General features: G+C 46.5%; 1 long non-coding RNA gene across 1 annotated transcript in view; it reads left to right on the forward strand.

Moving 5' to 3' along the window:
* The first annotated feature begins 1,159 nt into the window (after positions 1-1,159).
* The window catches only part of LOC121699939, a 17,205-nt gene continuing 12,117 nt past the window's right edge, over positions 1,160-6,247 (forward strand). Inside the window, exon 1 of the long non-coding RNA XR_006027080.1 lies at positions 1,160-1,172. This is a non-coding gene — a long non-coding RNA (uncharacterized LOC121699939). The remainder of the gene's footprint in view (positions 1,173-6,247) is intronic.

The following is a 6,247-nucleotide window of genomic DNA, read 5'->3' on the forward strand; positions in this document are numbered from 1 at the left end:
ACCAGTAGGAACGGCTGAAGTGCCCTTGAGCAAGGCACCTAACCCCTCACTGCTCCCCGAGCGCCGCTGTAGCAGGCAGCTCACTGCTCCGGGTTAGTGTGTGCTTCACCTCACTGTGTGTTCACTGTGTGCTGTGTGTGTTTCACGGATAGGGAAAAATGCAGAGACCAAATTCCTTGTATACGCTAGTATACTTGGCCTATAAACCTGATTTACATTTACATTTTACATTCTGTACAGCTACCTGAAGTCACTTGGCTGCTCCAGTCTCCTGACCAGTCTGGCAACCGCCTCGCACATCCCTCCAGGGTCTGGCCAAGATCCAGACCTGCGGCACCATAACACGCCTCACCTGGCTGTGAAACTGGAGGCAGATGACACATCCCATGGATTCTGTCTTTTTGTTAATTAAATGTCTAGCATGCCAGACTCCATGCCTGTGAACAGGGGTACTGCTAGGCAGGGGAAAGTTAGGGTGATTTTAAGGATCCTGAGCTAGCACGAGCTGTGGTGGCACATTTGGGCGTCCCAATACCCACCCGGGTTCGATCTTGACAGCGCAGTCATTTCCCAGTCTCACCCCATCCATCTCCCTCCCACTCACTCGCTGTCATTTTCAACTGTTACATACATACACACACCCTTACAAAAGCAAAAGAGCTGCCATGGTGTTTTCTTCTCAAGCATCTCAGCCCTGGGGCCTTGTCTTGGTTTATGTGTGTCTGATTCAAGGTGCCTGTGCTATTTAACAGATTTAAATGGGTGACATGAAGTATGGGCGGGTACTTTCATCTCCAGAGTTTTAAGGTCTGCCCTGCCCTCCGGGTTTTGGAGATCCAAAATAACGGTTCTCTCTTGGTGTCAGTCTTCTGCACCGTTCCCCTTTAAATACATGAGGATTACCTAATGCAGTGTTTGGTGCTTTAAGCCCCCAACGTCGTCTTCCAGGCAGCGCTACATGGAAGGCATTAGGGTTAAGGGTTAGGGTTAGGGTTAGGGTTAAGGTTAAGGTTAAGGTTAGGTGCCTTTAAGTGAACGGTCGCACCATTAAAACACCATTGAGCACCTAATGCACAGTGAGAGTGTTGGAATTGGAACTTATGCTTTTTATTTTCATCAGTGGTTTATATCCTGATGTGTCTGTTATGTGTTCTTTCACAAATGAGATGACTGTTGTTATTTCATTCTGTTCCTGTACTGTCCCTGTGTATATCTGTGTGTGACTATGTGTTTAGAGATAAGAGGAAACATTATTGCCAGGTTGGCACTAATCAGAGCCTGTTTCAGTGTGGTCCACGTAAAATGGGATGACAATGATGATGTAGAGAGAGAGAGAGAACAAGGAACATACGCTGAGGCCTCATCCACTTTCTGGTCTATTCAGTGTAAATAAGATGGGATAAGATAAGATTTGGGGCAGCCGTGGCCTACTGGTTAGCACTTCGGACTTGTAACCGGAGGGTTGCCGGTTCGAACCCCGACCAGTAGCCACGGCTGAAGTGCCCTTGAGCCCACCTAACCCCTCACTGCTCCCCGAGCGCCGCTGTTGTTGCAGGCAGCTCACTGCGCCGGGATTAGTGTGTGCTTCACTGTGTGCTGAGTGTGTTTCACTAATTCACGAATTGGGATAAATGCAGAGACCAAATTTCCCTCACGGGATCAAATGAGTATATATACTATACTATACTAGATTCATATTTCAGTGGAAAGTTACTGTTCAGAGGAGAAATCCATACATTATATTCGGTGTTTGTGTCTCACACAAACGTAGCTTGTCTACTTAAACTAAAATGGAGTGGATTTCAACTCAGATAGGAGTACCTTGACAAACCACGCCTGGACCCTAGCAGTGAGAGCACGGACACATGCATGCACACACATACACACGCCCACACACACACACACACATTGGGTTTGCTACAAGCATTAAAACATAATTGTTCCATGAAAAACAGTATAGAAAAAATACATGTTCTGCATATGATCTACCCTGTATGTTGTCCCATGGGGAACATACGCTGGACCCATCTTAACCCCAGCCTTAAATTCTACCTGAGTTCTACATGGGTAGCACATGAGTTGAGATATGGGATTTTGGTGGGTACTAGCTCTTTACTACAGATTTAGCATGCAAATGCTGCACATGACAATTAAGTGTGATTATGTTTTTCATAGACATTTAGCAAAGACCCCCCAATGGGCATGTCAAAGGCTGGACATTTGTATTACTGCTATTTGTGTAAACTGTAGCTAGCTAATTACTGGCTGAGAGAGTTTTGTACAGCTACCTGAAGCCACCTGGCTGCACCAGTCTCCTGACCATCTGGCGACCACCTCACACACCCCTCCTGTCTGGCCAAGATCCAGACCTGCGGCACCAGATGACACACACTTCAACTGGCCATGGAACTGGAGGCAGACGTCGCATCCTTTTCTGAGGGTGATTCTGTGTTTTCACTCTTAAAACGACGTTCAGCCCTGCCAAGCGTCCAAACCACAGGCCCACTGTAAGGCAGGAGAAAGTGGGGATGGTCCCAAGGGTCCTACACTGACAGGATGACCTCATGCAACAGAATGACAAATACTGGGATTGTTGAGGGGGGGGGGGGGGGGGGGTGCAATATGACATGTGGTTTCATAGGGCCTGTGGTTTCTAGTGACACCCTTGCCTGTAAAACACAGACTTGCCCTGTAATCCATTAAAAATGAATGAAAATGACTGCACACAAATTCAGTCAGATGAAATTTCCACTTGATTTTCCTCATCCCCAAATTCTCTCACTGCCCCAAGTCCCATAGTCACATTTTTACAATTACATCCAGTCAGTTTGCTGACACATTTTTGATTCCTTTTTGGTTCAAAGCACAATGAAGGCATATTTCTCGTCACTTTACATTCTACAGATGCCAGCCAGCGGCGCAGTCGTCCGTGCACGTCTCTAATTCATTGCCCTCACACCAGGGCCACAGCAGAGGGAAGAACCACAATGCAGTCGATATTAAAAAAGTTAGATTTGTGTGTGTGTGTGTGAGAGAGTGTGTGTGAGTGTGTAAATGGACTTTCCCTGCCATACCACTGGAGCAGATATTAAATCAGGCTGGACTCTGAGATGATTGTGTTTGATTGTTTGTGTGTTTGTTTGTTTGCTTTTTTTTTGTGTGTGTGTGTGTGTGTGTGTAAGAGAGAGAAAATGACATTTGGAACTATCTCAGTGTTTGAGAAAGTTAGTGTGTGTGTGTGTGTGTGTGTGTGTGTGTGTGTGTGTGTGTGTAATCTTTCAGCCATGCATTAGAGCTGTGTGGTCCATAACTCAGGCTAGACAGTAGGCTGATTGCATGCGTGTGTGTGTATGTGTGTGTGTGTGTGTGTGTGTGTGTATATGTGTGTGTGTGTGTGTGTGTGAGTGACAGAGATTTTCTGCCATAGCTCCCTAACGTATGTCCCATGTTAAATAAGGCTCTGAGGGGGCTGGGAGCATGATGAGTTTATAGTTGTGTCTGGGTGGACACTAAAATATACAGATGCAAATTGTTAGAAAAAATAGAAAAGACACATACAGTATTTACACAGACACACATTATCTCCCTCTCTATCTCTCTCTCTCTCTCATACACACACACACACGACTGACCCGTTTAACACAAATAATCTCTCCATTTCTGCCACAGCTCATTTTGAAGACTCACCAACACCCACCCTAACCCCAAAAGACACACACACACACACACACACACACACACACACACACACACACACACACACACACACACACACACACACACACACACACACACAAGAAGCTGTGTCCAGCAGCAGCAGCAGTTTTACGACACACATTATCTCCGGGTGTGTTTTTCTCTGGGAGTCAGCAGAAGAAGAGGAGCCTTGAGTGAAAGCCGTTTGGGACTCGTAAAGGCAGCTCTTTTATATTCCCATAATGAGACCGCCGTGTGTTCTGAGAGGTGGTCACACATCCATCTCACACACAAACACACACACACACACACACACACAACAGAGGAGCGGAGAAGAGTTTGGAGTTTGTAGAGGATCACCCATCATAGTGTGTGTGTGTTTGTGTGTGTATGTGTGAGTGTGTGTGTGTGTGTGTGTGTGTGTGTGTAGGGTTACAGTGTTTAGCTAAATACTGTATGTGAGTGCAGTTAGTCATTACTCATCCCAACTATCTTCACTGATGAATGCAGGAGAGTTTATGTGTGTGTGTCTCTCTGTGTGGAGTGGGAGGATACACCACAATGAATTATGTCCACCCGTGTGTGTGTGTGTGTGTGTACCTGTGTGTGTGCGTGTTTGTTGCATACATTTTATGTACGTGTACATGTGCATCTTTCTGAGTTGCAGCCTTAATTAAAACCACCAGAGCACACTGTAACACGCCCAGCAGAAGACTCCATCTTTCCTCCGTCTCATGTTCTCTCTTGTTCCCTCCCTCCTCTATACCTCCGCTCCCTGCTCTCTCTTGTTCCCTCCCTCCTCTATACCTCCGCTCCCTGCTCTCTCTTGTTCCCTCCCTCCTCTATACCTCCGCTCCCTGTTCTCTCTTGTTCCCTCCCTCCTCCATACCTCCGTCTCATGTTCTCTCTTGTTCCCTCCCTCCTCTATACCTCCGTCTCATGTTCTCTCTTGTTCCCTCCCTCCTCTATACCTCCGTCTCATGTTCTCTCTTGTTCCCTCCCACCTCTATACCTCCGTCTCATGTTCTCTCTTGTTCCCTCCCTCCTCTATACCTCCGCTCCCTGCTCTCTCTTGTTCCCTCCCTCCTCTATACCTCCGTCTCATGTTCTCTCTTATTCCCTCCCTCCTCTATACCTCCGTCTCATGTTCTCTCTTGTTCCCTCCCTCCTCTATACCTCCGTCTCATGTTCTCTCTTGTTCCCTCCCTCCTCTATACCTCCGTCTCATGTTCTCTTTCAACTCTGTCCTCCCCTCCTCCCTTACCCCCACACACACACTAACAAGCGAAAACACACATACAGAGAAGCACACAAACACACAAAAGCAAACGTACACATGCACACACTCATTCTGGAGTAGGAGATGGAGACAAATTGACAAGCGTGATTTATTTTTTGCGGATAGAATGTGCAGGACTGAGCATATTTTGTACAGCTTTGCAGTACATCTAGTTCACTTTCTTTCTTTCTTTTTTTTCTTTCTTTCTTCCTTCTTTTCTCTTTCACTCTTTTGTTCTCTCTGTCTAAATCTCTCTTTCTGTTTCTCTTTCTCACTTTGTTTCTCCCACTCCTGTCACGTCTACATCCAACACCTATTCAACACACGCACGCACACACACACACACACACACACACACACACACACACACACACACACACACACACACACACACACAATCACCTAGTCAACTCTCCAGGTGGAGGAACAGTGGTAACAGTGTGAAGCGCTTTGAAATTCTCCCTCTCTGATGTAGACTTTTGACCTCCCATGCACAAACACATGCTGTAGACAGATACATCACAGCTCTGCACCTGCAGTGACACACACACACACACACACACAAACACAAAGATCCACACATAAACACACACACAAAAAAAAAAAAAGATCCACACATAAACACACACATAAATTCACTCTTGGCTGACTTGTACGACTTTTTCCTCCACATCCAGCATCTGTTTTTGCACTGTTTGTCTGAGAGATGCTGAAACAAACACACATAAAGTCAGGGTTAAAAAAAACAGAGACGGAAAATAACAAACACAAAGACATAGCAAGGCCAAAGAACCGGCGATGTGACTGAGAACAATCAAATCCTTAACTGCCGTCTGCCGCTTGGGCTGAGCCCACGGAACCGGGTTCACCCCAGGGGAACCAATCTATTATCCGGATCAGCACCGATCTCTTCACCGGCACAGGACTGGGAACTATACAGCCGCCGTGGTTCTCATCTAAAACAGCACAATCAACCCCCAAAACGCACACACACACACACACACACACACAAAAGCTTTTTGGCACATACACAAACACACACACACACACACACACAAAACAGACAGACACAGACAGACAGACACACACACACACACACGCACACACACACACACAATACAAAAAAACAGACACATACAGACAGACACACACCGCCGTCTGCAGTGCAATTACCTGCAGACAATAAGGGGATCATAGGACCTCAGGCAGGGACACTGCAGACCTGCTGGCCCCTCTACACAGAGCATAATGGACTGGGATGAAGAGAGCAAG

The sequence above is a fragment of the Alosa sapidissima genome, chromosome 24, assembly GCF_018492685.1.
Source record: "Alosa sapidissima isolate fAloSap1 chromosome 24, fAloSap1.pri, whole genome shotgun sequence".
Classification (NCBI taxonomy): Eukaryota; Metazoa; Chordata; class Actinopteri; order Clupeiformes; family Clupeidae; genus Alosa; species Alosa sapidissima.